Here is a 16,391-nt window from a genome sequence, read left to right on the forward strand (position 1 = left end):
TTGCTTACCTTAGCCTCAAGTTTTAGATATAATTATAGTTTTAGTTTAGCTTACCTGATTTAGTTCTTTGATAATTTGCAAAGGGTTCTGTTTAGTTTTTTTCCTTCCCTCCCCCTCCTTATACCTCAGTTCTGAGGCATTTGCTTCACAGGTCCGTTTGGCCTATACATGCACTCTTATAACCTCATGGTGCATGCTGAGGGTATATAGGCTACCCAGGCGAACCGCCCTTAGTTTCTTATCAAATGCCTTGGCTTGAGATTGAGTCCTAGTGTGTCTGCCTTGTACTATTATCGTATTATTGTAAAGTTTACTTAGGATTATTTTAGTGTTAGTAGTTAGTGCTACTTCGTTGTTAGTATACAGTTAGACAGATAAGTACTGAGAGGATTGACTTTGTTTTCCTCTCCCTCGCCTTTTCTGGGGAGCCTTAGGGCTTGTCTCCACTTACCAGGGGATCAATGCATGGCGATTGATCCACCAGGGGTCGATTTAGCGGGTCTAGTGAAGACCCACTAAATCGACTGCTGATCGCTTTATTGTCAACTCCGGTACTCCACGAGAATGAGAAGCATAAGGTAAGTCGACAGGAGAGTTTCTCCCATCGACCCAGCGAGGTGTAGACACCGCAAAAGGTTGACCTAAGCTATGTCAACTCCAGATACTTTATTCACATAGCTGGAGTTGCGTAACTTAGGTCGACTGAGCTCCGTAGTGTAGACCTGCCCATACTTTCCTGGCTGGATATGCCTGGCTCTCCAGGCTTCCTATGCTGCCTCTCTTGTCAGGAAGCTACCCCTTAACCATTTTAAGTGTGTCCACTTCTTGAGAGAGTTCCACATCTCAAATCCAGAGCACAAAAGAACCAGGAGATTAAATTGAGGCTTATGATGATGGAGCACTCCCTTCAACACGCTTCCGAGTCAGGTCAGTTACTCCTCCAGACATCTTTATCTGGACAGATCCAGTGCCTCTTTGACCTCAGCGCAGATCTCCCCTGAGAAGGGGAAGGCTTTGGAGGACTCAGGGAAAGCTCAACAGAAGAGGAGGTTGGTATCTCACCACAAGAAGCCAGTTCCCAAAAGACCCTTGTCTCCCACTAAGTCCACAGCATTGGAACCCTCCATCACTCAGCTCAATACCACAGAAGCAAAAAACTCCCTCCTCTGGCAGGGCTGGGAAGTCTATGGCTCTACAGAGAAGCATGGCTCCAACAGCCCCCCGGGAACATCTGCAAGACACAGGGAAGCCAAGGACAAGCACTCCTCCATACCAGTACTATCTAGTTCAGACATACCATTGGTGCCTTCACACTTGGTACCAGGCAAATCAAAGTGCTAGACACATTTGGCCCCTGCATCGACACACTCTAAATTGACAGTTCCATCTACTTCAGCTACCACATTGGTACCTACCCACTCGGTACCACAGCAAATTTGGTATTCCAAGGACTCATCAGTGTTAGATGAGTCCCCTTTACTTATGGGTACCAAAGGACTCCCAATACCAAGACCCCAGTCTCTGGATTACCATTGCTTTCTGGTACCACAGGACTCTCCATCCTTTTCCACTGGTGTCCCTCCACTGGAGGATATTAAGGAGGATGAAGGAGACTTTCAATCAGTCTCTTCCATATCAGTTCAGGGTTCCCCTTCCCATCCAACCAGCCATACAGGAATCTGACAAAGATCCTTATCCATGAAATGGAGGTAGGATCTACCGTGACTATCACCCCTCTCCCATATAGTTTCCCCACTATGGGCATACTGGGATCCCTGGGCTGCATATCTCAGGGTTCATCACATTGAGAGGCTAGGTTGCACAGTCCCTACAATCAAACCTCCAGCATGAGTAGACCTGTGAAGAACAGAAAACCAGGGTGAATAAGAAGGCCACCCCTCAAACTCTTATTTCATCCTCATCTCCAGAAGAAGCAGCCATTCCTCCACCATCTATGGCTGATGATTTTTGGCAGTTCCAAAACCTTGTGAAAAGGGTGGCTGATGCCCTTCAGATACCTCATGAGGAGGTCAAGAACTTGCAACACAAGCTGCTGGACATTTTACAATCAGCAACTCCCACTCGTGTTGCGCTACCCATTAATGAGGTTCTCTTGGATCCAGCTTAGTTGTGTCAGAAACTCCTGCCACCATCCCACCAATTTTAAATGAGCAGATAAGAAATATTATGCTCTGCCCAAGAACTCAGCATTTTTGTTTTCCCACCCCGTACCCAATTCCCTGACAGTGGATACTCTAAATGAGCAGGGTATACAACTTTACTCTAGGTCTACCCCTTAGGATAAAGACCAGAAGAAGTTAGTCCTTTTTTGGTCACAAGTCTTAGTCATCCATGACCCTCCAGGTTCAGATTGCAAACTATCAGGCAATTATGGCCAAGCATAACTTCACAAACTATAATAAATGTGCAGCCTTTATTAAGCATCTTCCACAGGAGCATAGGGAATAATTTCAGGCCATCATTGTGGAGGGTCAATTATTAGCCAGAACCTCTCTTCAAGCATCCTTGGATGTCTTGGACACTGCTACCAGATCCATCTCCACAACGGTTGTTACGTGCAGGGCATCATGGTTCCAGCTCTCAGGGTTCCTGAGAGAGGTTCAGAACACTGTTGAGGACCTCCCATTTGATGGTTCAACGCTCTTGTCCAAGACCGCAGATGAGTCTCTGCACACACTAAAGGTCTTCAGGGCCAAGACCTCTGGATATGTAGACTGCTATGAACAAAAGGAGATATAGTAGGTCTCAAAATGTTCAGAGATTGCATCCTGCCAGTTCTCTGGGTTTCATAGACCCACTGAACCTTCTAGGAAGAGACAAAATTTCCAGACAAAGAGAACTAGCTAGTTACTCTCCTTCAGCAAGTACTCAGTCATCATCCAAACAACAATTTTGATGGGTAGATCAAGAGTTCGAATCTTTCCTCAACTCTCGTTCACAAGCTTCAACCATTGGCCCACCGTCCCACTTCTGGTGACCACCTTTCCCATTTTCACATGCTTGATGGCATATTAAAACAGACAAATAGGTCATAGAGGTAATAACATCAGACTACAGCATCCACTTTACATCTCTCACTCTCCCTCTTATCCCCCATCCCCATGCCTCTTCAGGGACCCCTCTCATGAGACAATACTGAGACAAGAAGGGCATTCGCCTTTATTTTGGCATTATAGAGCTAGTCCCCTCTCCTCCCAAGGACAACTGGTGGAGACTGATGTTAGCTCTAAGACTACTGAACAAATCTGTGAAGTCTCAGAAGTTGAGGATGGCGGTTCTGGCATCTATAATTCCTTCTGCAGAGGCAGGGATTAGTTTTCAGCCCTCAACCTACAGGACGCTTATATCTATATAGTGATACGCACAGTGCATAGGAAATACCTACCTTTTACTATAGGCCAGGATCATTTTCAATACTGAGTACTTCCTTTTGGCCTCCCTTCAGTCCCAAGGGTGTTCTCAAAGATCCTAGCAGTAGTCGCTGCTTACCTTCATTGAGAAGCAATTTTAGTCTTCCCATATTTTGACGACGGATTACTCAAGGGCCGATCTTACAAAACAGCACTGACTTCCACCCAGATGGCCCTTTCTCTCTTCCAGGAACTGAATCTCCAGCTAAACATAAAAAAATCCACATTAGCCCTTGTACAGATAATACAATTCATAGGGGCATACTTGGATTCATAGATCGCCCACAGCAAGGTTCATAACTTTGTCAACTCTGGTTGGGGACAGTTCAAGGAAGTTCCCAAACTACAATAAGGAACTGTTTACATCTCCTGAGTCATATGGCAGCTTGCATCTTTGTGACTGAGCATGCAAGACTACACCTCCGCTGCTTCCAGAGCTGGCTCAGAAGGACTATTCACTGGCCAGAGACAACTTAGACAAACTGGTCATGGTTCCCTACAGCTGACAAGCTCCCTAGACTGTTGGAAAAATCAGCAGTGTCAGCCCAGGCATCCCTTTCATTTGCCCAGCTCCAACAATAACTGTAATAATGGATGCATCATTGTTGGGTTGGAGAGCGCACCTCAGTGCCCCCACAACTCAAGGCAGATAGTCACCTCAGAAAATCAGTCTCCATATCAACCTGTTGGAACTCAGGGTAGTCAAAAAAGCCTGCTTTCAGTTCCAGCTCTCATTGGGGAAAATCATTCAGGATCATGATGGACAATGTGACTTGCATGTTCTATATCAATGAACAGGGAGGAGCAAGATCCTCCTCCCTGTGCACCAAAGATATAAAATTGTGGAACTGGTATATAGCCTATCAGATGCAAATCTCAGCTTCTTATTTTCCTGGAGTCCAGAATGTCACAGCCGACATGCTCAGCAGGCACTTCTTCCAGGACTCCGAATGGGAGATGGACTCTCAAATTCTTTGCAGGATATTCCAAAGATGGGAACTTCCAGAGGTGGACCTATTCGCCACATTCAGCAACAAAAAGTGTCCCTTATTCTACTCAAGAAGAGGTCTAGGTCACCACTGTTTCAGAGTTTCCCTAGATTATAGTTTATAGAAACAAGTCTGAAGGAGAGGACATCTCACCTCATAGATTTATCTAATTGGATTAGACTATCATTCAAACCTGTTACAATCTTGCAAGTGCCTCAGTGCCTGCAGTCCTCATGGTACAGCCTCCCAGATTAAAAGCAACTTCCACAGCTTGCCAGAGGAATGTCTATAATATAGAGATGTCCTGCAGCATATTTTAACTATTTACAAAGCATCAGTCCCTTGACACAGCCTAATCAGGAGAACAGACCTGCAATCTTTATTTAGTTAGGGGGGTTTCAGATCCACATCCATGGAGGGTAATTTTTCCAAGGAAAACTAATTTTTCAGTAAGACTGTATAGAGCCACATGCCCCACTTGCCTCTCGGGCAGAAACATCAAGCACAAAGTAACCCCTATATATGCAGACAACCTAGTCACTCTCACATTCAATTTAATTTCACCTTTACGAGAAGTTATCAACATTTCAGTAATCTTTCAGGATACAAGTTGAATGGTAATAAATTAGAAGTATTTTGGCCTAGTTCAGACCATTAAAGTGGATCTCAACAAATGACAAAAACTTTCAGAAGGATTTCTTTCCCAAAAATGAGCGTATTACCATTAAGAAAACAAAAACAACAAACACTTTTTAAAATATATGGAAAGTTTAAAAATCACTCAAAATTCCACCAGACCCTCTTGCAACCCAAAATACAAGGGGAGTTTACAATTCCTAATCTACAGCTTTATTTCTGAGCCTCTCAGCTGCAATACCCAGGATTATGGGTAATGGAAAAACCAATAACCCCATCAGTCACAAATAAAATACAGTCAATTTGACTGTATCAGACTAATTAATATTATTCTCTGGTCTTGAACAAACCAACACTACTACTTCAAGTGATCGCACATGTGAATTCCGCGCACACCCCATGCCTAGTCGCCAGAAATTTTTCCCTCAGTGGTACCCATTGGCGCAACTTGAGTGCCCTCTGCTACTGCACACTGCTAGCACCAGTATAAAGAGCTCAGCTGACCCCGTCTCCTCAGTTTCTTCTTACTGCCTGTGAAAGATGCTGAAACTGCTCCTCTACTCTCACAAGTTCTCTCAGTGAACATTTCCTATATATAATAAATAGTTAGTTTTAGTGAAGTTGTTAATTAGTTCGTTATCAGTGTTTATTGCTTTTTCATCCAATCCCTGGTGCAGAGGGATGCCTTGGTCACTGGGCTTCAAGCCCTGTGTCTTCTGCAAAAAGGCTATGCCCCTGAGTGACCCACACTCAAGCTGCTTGACGTGCCTGGGAGAAGCTGATACTGGGGACTGTTGCCAGATCTGTAAGGACTTTCAGCCTTGCATGAAGAAGGATCGTGAGGCCAAGCTAAAGTTCCTGTTCATGGAGGATGCATTGAGAACTCCTTCTGGACCAGACCAGTCAGACTCGGCACCAAGTGCCTTGGAGCAGATAAAGAGTGTTCCTCCTAACATACCAGAGTCCCGGCACTGATCACCATCCCATGCCTAGAAAAAGGCATAAGAAACAGGCTGCCGAAAGGGGGCAATCCCTGGCACCAAAGGCTGCCAGACATGGGGATCAGAGTAGAGTGCAGTCTAAACCAAAGCACTCCTCTACCATGGTACCGCAGAACCCAGCAACATTGACTCTGGCACCTACACAGGTGCCATTGAGTCCAGAGCCAGAAGAGCCTTCTATATCGGTAGCACCATGCTGTACTGATACTGTCTTGGTACTGACCATGCCTGAGGTATTTGTAGTTGCCAGGAATCATCTCTTGCTGTTGGTACTGGTATCACCGGCAGTACAAGAGTCAACAATATTAGTGCCAGCAGACAGGGGTGTATTGGCTGGATCATTACAACACTCGTTACCATGCCAACCCCAAGTACCCAGATTGGCTCACCCTTCAGTACCATCAAAGGGGAAACCCACAATGCTTGCCTTGGTGCAGACCTATCCACCCCGTCACTGTTTGCCAGTGCCATTGGAAATGGCACCCCTGTGATCACCAGAGGGAGAATCAATCTCTTCTGAATCAGAGATCAGGACTTACTTGTCCCATCCTCAAAGCCGTTCTTGCCACACTTCCAGATGTTTTCACCCTTCTATGGATCTGGGCACAAGGGTACCAACGAGTGGTTGGCCAGGAGGTCTCTGGGTACCTGAACTGCTCCAGTGGCCCTTTTGGAACCCATGAGGGTTTCCCCCAGTTTTCAGGAAATATTCCAGGTTCTCCTATTTGGTGGCCTCAGAAGGACATATGGCATCGCTCCCCCAGATGGCATCCGGTCCCAACTCCGGTACCAAGGCTGGTGCTGGCCTCCAAGAGCCAGCTCAACGGGATCCTGCTGATGCAGAAAGGAAGGAAGAGTATCCGCAGTCTATGTTGGCCTCCTCTTCCTCCTCCCCTGACAAGGCAGCCTCAGGAGGGAGCATGTCGTCTCTCCCAGATGACTATAAAGCTCACCAAGAGTTGTTAAAGAGGGTGGCCTTGAACCTGGGTATACAGATAGAGGTATTAAGAGTTTTCCCACAGCCTGGTTGACATATTGACTGTTGCAAGCCCTTCCAGAGTAGCCCTGTCTCTCAATGAAACCATTATCGACCCAGTTAAGATTTTGTGGCAGACCACCTGCATTCCTTTCCCACACTTCAAAAGGGGCTGAACGAAAGTATTATATGCCTGCCCAAGCTTGAGAGTTCCTCCATACATACCACACCCTCCCCCCAAGTCCCTTGTAGTGTCCATTGCCAATGAGAGAGAATCATAGAATCATAGCCTTTAAGGTCAGAAGGGACCATTATCATCATCTAGTCTGACCTCAAGCACAACGCAGGCCAAGGAATCTCATCCACCAACTCCTGTAACAAACCCCTAACTTATGTCTGAGCTACTGAAGTCCTCAAATCATGGTTTAAAGACTTCAAGGTGCAGACAATCCTCCAGCAAGTGACCTGTGCCCCACGCTGCAGAGGAAGGCGAAAAACCCCCAGGGCCTCTGCCAATCTGCCCTGGAGGAAAATTCCTTCCCGACCCCAAGTATGTCAATCAGCTAACCCCTGAGCACGTGGGCAAGACTCACCAGCCAGACACCCAGGAAAGAATTCTCTGTAGTAACTCAGATCCCACCCCATCTAACATCCCATCACAGGCCATTGGGCATATCTACCACTAGTAGTCGAAGTCAATTAATTGCCAAAATTAGGCTATCCCATCATATCACCTCCTCCATAAACTTATCAAGCTTTGTCTTGAAGCCAGATATGTCTTTTGCCCCCACTGCTCCCCTTGGAAGGCTGTTCCAGAACTTTACTCCTCTGATGGTTAGAAACCTTCGTCTAATTTCAAGTCTAAACTTCCTGATGGCCAGTTTATATCCATTTGTTCTTGTGTCCACATTGGTACTGAGCTTCAAGACATCGGTACTGAGCTTAAAAAAAGTCAGGGGCATCAGAGTGCAACCCTGAAATCAAAGGACTTTAAAAAGTTAGACCTGTTTGATAGGAAAGTTTATTCTACTGGGAGGCTGCAACACAGAATTGCAAACAAGCAGGCACTATTGGGCAAGTACAGTTTCAACTTGTGGAAATCCCTGCAAAAGTTCAAAGACTTGCTATCACAAGATACTAGACAGGAGTTCTCCTCGCTTCTGGACAAGGGAAAAATCAGTGGCGAGGGCCACTTTGGATGTGGCTGACTCAGCTGCAAGGTCCATGTCTTCTGCATTGGCCTTGCGTATGAGTTCATGGTTGCAGTCCTCTAGGCTCCTGCAGAAGGTCCAACAGACTGTTCAGGACCTGCCTTTTAAAGGCGCTTTTCTCTTTTCAGAGCAGATGGATGTGAAGCTTCATGGACTAAAGATTCGAGAGCGGCCCTTAAGTCCCTTGGGTAGTACACCCCAGCTGCTTCAATGAAGCACTACAGGCCTCAACAGCCCCTTTGGTACTCTGCCCTTACTGCCTGTCAGGACCCGGAGAGCAAGAGAAACAGGGGTTATAGGGAGAGCCCTACCGATATCATGGCCATGAAAAACATGCCATGGACCGTGAAATAAGCCATTCCCCATGAAATCCAAATCTTCCTCATGCTGCTGGGAGGCCCCAGCCAGGGGCTCCTAGCTGCTAGTCCAGGCTGGTCTGGGGAGGGACAGGACTTGTTCTTCCCCTGCACAGCACTCTCAGGGGGAGATCAGACCCAACTCTGGGTACCTCCCCCTGTTGCAGGAAGCTCTAGAGCTTCTGCCAGGGATCGAGGCGCCAGGGATTGGGGCTTCTGTCACAGCTCAGGGCTTCTGCTCCCATGGCTCATGCCAGGACTTGGTGTGCCTGGGCTTGAGGCTTGAGCCCCGCTGCTTTTGCCAGAGCTCAGAGCTTCTCCCCTCTCCTCCTCCCCCCCGCACCCCCTGTGGCTCCTGCTGGCATTTGGGGCACCCGGGCTCACGGCTTCTGCCCCTGTGCCTCCTGCCAGGGCTTAGGGCTTCTGCCCTTGCAGCTTCTGCTGGGGCTCATGGCACCCAGGCTAGGCGCTTCCGCCCCTGTAGCTTCTGCTGCGGCTCAGGGTGCCTGGGCTTGGGGCTTCTGCCCCCATGGCTCCTGCTGGGGCTCAGGGCAGCTATAGTGGCAGCATTCCTGAGAAGATTGTGGTGCAGGTCTACCCTTATGTGGGTGACTGGCTAGTCAAGGGTCGGTCCAGGGCTCAAGTGGTGTCCAGCACTCAAGTCACCCAATTGACATTCAGGACCCTAGGCCTTGTAATCAATGTAGACAGGTCTACCTTTTGTCCAGTACAGAGGATAGAGTTTATTGGAGCAGTGTTGGATTATATCCAGGCCAGAGCATTCCTCCCAGAGGTGTGATTCCAATCAATCTATTCCCTGGTGACACACATCAAAGGTCATCCAATCACAACAGCCTGGAACTGTATGAGGCTCCTAGGCCAAATGGCCTAATGCACTTATGTGGTAAAACACACGAGACTGCTCCTCAGACCACTCCAGACCTGGCTGGCCACAGTGTACTTACCAAGCCATCTTCATTTAGAAACTGTATTCATGCTACTGTCACAAGTCCTCACCTTGCTGGATTGGTGGTTGGATCCTCTCAATGTTTGTGCAGGCATTCCCTGCATTCATCCTCAACTTTCAATGATTCTGGTCTCAGATGTGTCAGCACTAGGATGGGGAGCCCACCTGGCGCCCCTCAGAACTCAGGGCCTTTGGTCTCAGGTGGAACTTTCCCTTCAAATCAATGTCAGAGGACTCAGAGTGGTTCGTCTTGCCTGTCAGACATTCCTGCCTCACATCAAGGGCAAAAGTTTGTTTGTTCTTATAAACAACACTGCAGCCGTGTTTTACCTAAACAGGCAAGGAGGAGTGCCCTCTTCCCTCCTTTGTCAGGAAGCAGCCAATGGGAATTTTGTATAGCCCACTCAAGCAACCTCAAGGTTCTTACCTTCTGGGGATGCAGAACAAGCTGGCAGATCACCAAAGCAGGTCTTTCTCCAGTCACCATGAATGGTGTCTTTGCCCAGATGTAGCCAGAGATATTTTCCAGCACTGGGGGACTCCCCAAATAGACCTGTTTGCGAACAAGTACAACAGAAAGTGTCACCAATTCTGCTTCCTTAAGGGCCGCTGTTTGGGTTCCATCACAGATGCCTTCCTGCTAACCTGGACAGTAGAGCTTTATTATGCTTTTTCCCAATCCCATTCTTCACAGAGTGTTACTAAAAATCAAGTGGGACTGCACCTGCCTTATATTAATAGCCCCACCAATACTGGTTGTCCATTCTGCTAGACCACTCAGTGGTGACTCTAATCTCTTCCCGTTACACTGGGATCTGATCTCCCAGGACCATGGTCAGCTGCTCCACCTGATCTTAAGCTTCCCTCACTTAATGGCCTTAGAAGCTCCATGGCTAAATCGCAGAGAACAGGCTTGCTCAGAACAAGTTCATCAGGTCTTACTAAGCACTAGAAAGCCTTCCACCATGGCCACCTAACTGTCAAAATGGAAGCGATTCTCCATCTGGGCTTCCCAAATCGGAGTCTCACCAATGCATTCATCGATTCAAAATTTACTTGACTCTTTGTTACACCTGAAATGTCAAGGCTTATCAATTTCCTCTATCAAGGTCCACCTGGCAGCAATATTAGCTTTCCACCCTCGGGTGGGTAAGCAATCTGTTTTTTCAAATGACATAACAGTCAGATTCCTCTAAGGTATAGAAAGGTGGAACCCTCAAGTGAGGGAGCCTGTTCCCCCAGGGACCTGAACCTGGTCTTGTCAAAACTTATGGGACCACTATTTGAGCCCTAGCAATGTGCTGCTTACTATACCTCTCCCTGATGGCGGCTTTTCTAATTGCCATCATTTCTGCCAGAAGAGTCTCTGTACTATGAGCCCTCACATCGGAGCTACTGTACACAGTCTTCTTTTAAGATAAGGTGTATTTAAGTCGTTACCCTGGTTTCCTTCCCAAAGTAGTTTCATGATTTACTTACCTGTCTTTTACCCAAAACCTCATGCAAATAAGAAGGAGCAATGACTTCACTCATTGGATGTAAGATGGGCTCTAGCATTGTATATAGAAAGGACTAAACTGTTTCGGCAGTCCAGCCAATTGTTTGTGGCTGTAGCAGACAGAATGAAAGGTCTTCCAATCTCCTCACAAAAAATTTTGTCCTGGAAAACTTTGTGTATTCACACTCGTTATGATCAGGCAGGTGTTTCGCCACCAAGTAACCTGACTGCTCATTCCACAAGATCACAAGCATCCTCAGTGGTGGTCTTGGTGCAGATCACTATTGAGGACATTTGCAAAGCAGCAACCTGGTCATCAGTGCACACATTCTCCTCCCATTACGCCATCGCCAACTAATCTAGGAACGATGTCAAATTTGGTCAGGCTATGTTACGATCTGGGTGTACATGAACTCCCACCCCTCCATCTATATTACTGCTTGGGAGTCATCAAGAGTGGAATGCACATGTGCAATCACTCAAAGAAGAAAAAACGGTTACTGACCTTTTGTAACTGTTCTTTGAAATGTATTGCACATGTCCATTCCACGGCCCATCCTGCTTCCCCTCTACATCAGAGTTTCCAGAAAGAAGGAGCTGAGGGGGCGGTGGTCGGCTGGGTGCTTTATACCGGCGCTAGTGGCACAGGGCAGCAGAGGGTGCTCAACCTGCCCCAACGGGTACCACTGAGGGAAAAATTTCTGGTGACTGTGCGTGGGGCACATGCACACCAAGAGTGGAATGAACATGTGCAACACATCTTGAAGAACAGTTACAAAAGGTTAGTAAGCATTTTTTCTTCTTCGAGTGCTTCACTCTAGGTGTGCTTGTGCCCTCTACACCTTAGATGGAAGTTTTCTCATAGCAGTGTCCACGCAGTCAGCCTCATGCCCTGTACCGTTGTTATATAGCATTGCGCAAGCAAACCACCTTGGCCTGAGACAGAGGTCTGACAGTTGTCCCCACTGAGATTACCTCAAGTGTGTTCAAGTTTTTATTCTAGTATTTAGTTTATAGTAGTTCTTTGTATTGGTGTAAGTAGTAGTAGCTTTAGCTTCCTGTGGTTTTTTTAAATCATATATCTTATATAGATAAGGTAGTTCTTGTTCACTGGGAGGTTATGTCCAGTCCTCCTGGTTTCAGATGTTGTCTGTTTTGCTGGGAGGCAGTCCTTGTAAGCGATGGGCACTTCCAGTGCATCCATTGCCCTGGGGAATCACACATTGCCCAGAAGTGTAACTTCTGTCTGGTATTGAAATCTTGATACCAGAAAAACAGGGAAATCAAACTTGGTCTCCTCACGATGGAGAGCCTGCTGCATTCTGCTTCTGACCCAGGCCAAGGCTCCCCACCCACACCATACGCTGGTCTCCGAACAAGTCTGCTGCCTCCTCTATCTTTGAGTCACACTCCTCAAAGGCATTTAAGAGGAAGACCCAAAACTCCTCTCATTAATCTTCCAAAGACCCCAAGTTCACGAGGTAGGGAATCTACCTCAAAAAAGCCAAGGTCATCAGTGTCTTCAACTACTTCAGTACCATCTGCTCTCCAAACCAATACCCAGGAGGCTGCTGGTTCCTCAGGTACCAAGGCCTCTGCAAGACCGAAAGACAGCAAAGCCTTGACCCAGAGAGATCATCAGTACTGTCAGCAGACTGAGGTGGAAAGAAGAGCTCTTCCTCTGCTTCTTCGGTACCAAAGAAGCCTGCTCAGGCTATGACTACACTTCCCTCAGAACAGGCAAGACACTCTTGGCCATTATTGCCTCAGTGCGGATCACAGACTCATACTGATAGCACACTTGGTACCGCAGGAGTTTCGTTTTCCCCAGGACCTGGTTGTGTCTGAGATGCCCAATTCTCTGCTGCTTGGCTCCAACATATTTTTACGACTGAGGGTATCGAGATCACCAGAAATTCACCCAGTACTGACAGTTTCACCTCAAATTTCTCCAGGTGCTCCACCATTACATAGTGAGTTGGAGGAAGAGCGTTTTCTGATGAAGACCTTCTCTCGGTTTCCCAAATATCAGTTCAGGGCTCTCCTCCTCATTTCTATAGAGGCCGCTTTCCAGAAGTCTCTGATGAGTCTATGACCACTCATGGCACAAGATCACAGCCACCATCTTGCTGGTGTGACACCCACAGGTGCCCCCTACTATGCCTTATGCACCACCTCTTTGGCCATACTGAGACCTTAGGGTGACCCATTGCCAGGAATTTTCCAGGGCTTCACACAAAACCCATTGCAGAAATAGGCAGCCTTCATTGTCTGCCCTCTCTAGGAGACCTGATCCTCAGGATGAAACCTTTGAGGAGCAGGAAGCTAGAGCCAATGAAGAGGTCTCTCCTCCAGCCAACGTCTTGTGTTCGTCTCTGGATGAAACAGTTATGCCTCCTCCTCCATACTTGGCAGATGATTTTAAGTGGTTTCAGGATCTGGTCAAGAGAATTGCTGACTTCTTGCAGATCCCTCCCAAGAAGGTTAAAGAACTTTATTATCTACTGCTTGACATCCTTCATACAGCCTCATCTGCCCACATAGACTTGCCTGTCAACCAGGCCCTTCTGGACCCTGCAAAGATTGTCTGGCACATGCCAGCTACTATTCCACCTACATGCAAGAGAGCAGATAAGAAATATTTTGTTCCAGAAAACAACTCAGAGTTTTTATTTTCTCATTCCTCTCCTGATTCCTTGGTGGTTGACGCATTTAACAAATGTGGAAGACAGCGTCATGCTAAATCCATAACCCAGAAAAAAGTTCATAAGTGTCTAGACCAATTTGGTAGAAAATCTTATTCATAGGCCTCCTTACAATTTAGAATTGCCAATTACCAAGCATTAACGGCAAAATACAATCATATAAATTACACCAAACTGAACTCTTTTGTTGACCACTTATCAGAGGAGCATAGAGATCAATTTCAGGAAATTATTGAGGAAGGCCAGCTGCTTGCCAGAACTTCACTACAAGCCTTCCTCAATGCTGCTGGTACTGCCGCCCGTTCGATCTCTATAATGGTAGTTATGAGAAAGGCTTCCTGCTCCAGCTCTTCGGATTTCCTAAAAAGGTCCAGAATATGGTGGAAGACCTCCCTTTTGATGGGCCTAAATTGTTTGTGGATAGCACGGACGAATCTCTGCACACAGTAAAGTGCTCCAGGGCTACTTTGCGTTCTCTTGGAATCTATACACCAGCCTACAAGAGAAGGTTCAGCAAGTCCCAGATGGCTTAGAGATCCCATCTTGCCCCATTCCCGATCTCCTAGAAGTCATATGAATTGCATCAAAAGAGGCAACCATCCATATCTGAGCTTTCAACTTCACACCTCCAAGCAGCAATTTTAACAGGCTGGTTGAGGGACTGAATTACTATCGTCATCCTACCATCAGCACCAATTCACCTGCCTTCCTCCCTTTGGTTACCACCTTTATCACTTCAAGCAGCTTGGGCGTCTATCACTGCAGACAAGTGGGTTTTAGAGATCATCTCCACAGGGTATGCCATCCACTTTACTACTCTTCCACCGACCAACTCCTCTTTCCCACTCCTCTTCAGGGACCCTTCTCACAAGAGCTTGCTTCGTCAAGAAATAGACTCTCTCCTTTGTTAGGGTGCTATGGAACCAGTTCCCATGCAGCACAAAGGAAAGGGATTTTATTCAAGGTACTTCCTGGTACCAAAAAAGAATGGCAGTGGAGACCCATCCTAGATTTGAGGCTACTCAACACTTGTGTGAAGGCACAAACATTCAAAATGGTGACACTTGCAGCAATAATTCCATCACTAAATCAAGGGGATTAGTTCTCAGCCCTCAACCTTCAGGATGCATATTCCATATTGCAATCCACAATCTCACAAACAATTCCTATGTTTTACTGTCAGCCAGGACCAGGTTCAGTACGAGTCCACCCTTTCAGCCTGTCATCCACCACAAGGATCTTTTCGAAGGTCATGACAGTAGTAGCAGCGCAACTCCTCAGGAAAGGTACTTTAGTGTTCTCTTACCTGAATGGTTGGCTGCCGAAGAATCGCTCCCTGGAGCTAACTTCCTGGGCAATTTCTGAAGCTATCGATATCTTCCTCAAATTGGGCCTACAACTGAACACTTAGAAAGTCACTTTGACCCCTGTGCAAAACTGAGAATTCATAGGAGCTCATCATAAATAACAGCAAGAGCCTACCTTCTACTGCACAGGTTTGTGGCCCTTTCCAACATAGCCAATACAATCCAGCACAGCCCCCAAACTCCCGTCAAGAACTGTCTTCAATTGTTGGGGCTCATGGCAGCTGGTGCCTTCATCATAGACCAAGCAAGACTCCAAATGCACTGCCTTCAAGAGTGGCTCAGGACTGTTTATTCACCAAACAAACTCGTTTTAAATATGCTACTATTCATACCCACATGCGTAAAGGAATCCCTCAGTTTGTGGAAAGACCGTCACAATGTTTGCATAGGAGTCCCATTTGCACATTCTTCCCCAACAGTCATCATAATGAAGGATGCCTCACAATCTGATCGTGAGCAGCCTATCTTCCAGGGGTTCAGAATATGACTGCAGATACACTCAGCAGGCACTTCTTCCAAGACCACAAGTGGGAAAAGGATTCCAGCATATTACACCGCATATTCTGCATATTGCCACAGCAATAAACAAGAGATATGCCCGATTTTGCTCCAGAGGCAGGATGGGTCACCAATCCTTGTGGGATGTCTTTCATTTTCATTGTTCATCAGATCTACTGTACACTTTCCCACCAACTCCTCTAATAGCCAAAGTTCTATTCAAAATAAATGAGGGCAAAACCAGAATCATCCTAATACTTACAACCTGGCCCAGACAAACATGGTTTCCTTACCTGGTACAGCTCGTCATTTGCTCTCTGATTACTCTCCAGGCCACTCCTCATCTCCTCTCCCAGGAACACAGGAAGATCCTTCACCCTAACCTCAGAGTGCTTTGTCTCAAAGAGTGGTTGGTTGATAGTTCATGGGATTAGAGACACCCTCCTCAGAGGAGATAAAAAGAGTACTATTACACAGCAGAAAACAATCTACTCACTACATGTACTCTCAAAAATGGACAAGATTTGACCTCATCGCTGCCAGATATACCAGACTGTATCCTAACACCAAAAACTTTAGGGGCTGTCGCTAAGCTCCATTAAAGATAGCTGCCTTTTTAAAAGTCTCAGTGTTTTTCAGAATTAAAGACAGTTGTTGTATCAACCAGGCAAGGTACTAACAAGCTTCAACAGGACTTTATTTTCAAAGTGGAAACCTCTTTACCAAGCTGCTGCTGCACCCTCTGTAGCTCTCTCA

The 16,391-nt window shown here is 46.6% G+C and overlaps 1 long non-coding RNA gene across 1 annotated transcript; it reads right to left on the minus strand.

The window, feature by feature from the left end:
- Nucleotides 1-3,607: 3,607 nt before the first annotated feature.
- On the minus strand, nt 3,608-16,021 carry LOC141996587 (uncharacterized). Its single transcript, XR_012641569.1, has 3 exons — nt 15,929-16,021; nt 9,995-10,120; nt 3,608-3,636 (listed from the first exon to the last, which is right to left on the minus strand). It is a non-coding gene; the product is annotated as an uncharacterized LOC141996587 (long non-coding RNA).
- Nucleotides 16,022-16,391: the final 370 nt, after the last annotated feature.

Source organism: Natator depressus, chromosome 12 (genome assembly GCF_965152275.1).
Source record: "Natator depressus isolate rNatDep1 chromosome 12, rNatDep2.hap1, whole genome shotgun sequence".
Lineage (NCBI taxonomy): Eukaryota > Metazoa > Chordata > Testudines > Cheloniidae > Natator > Natator depressus.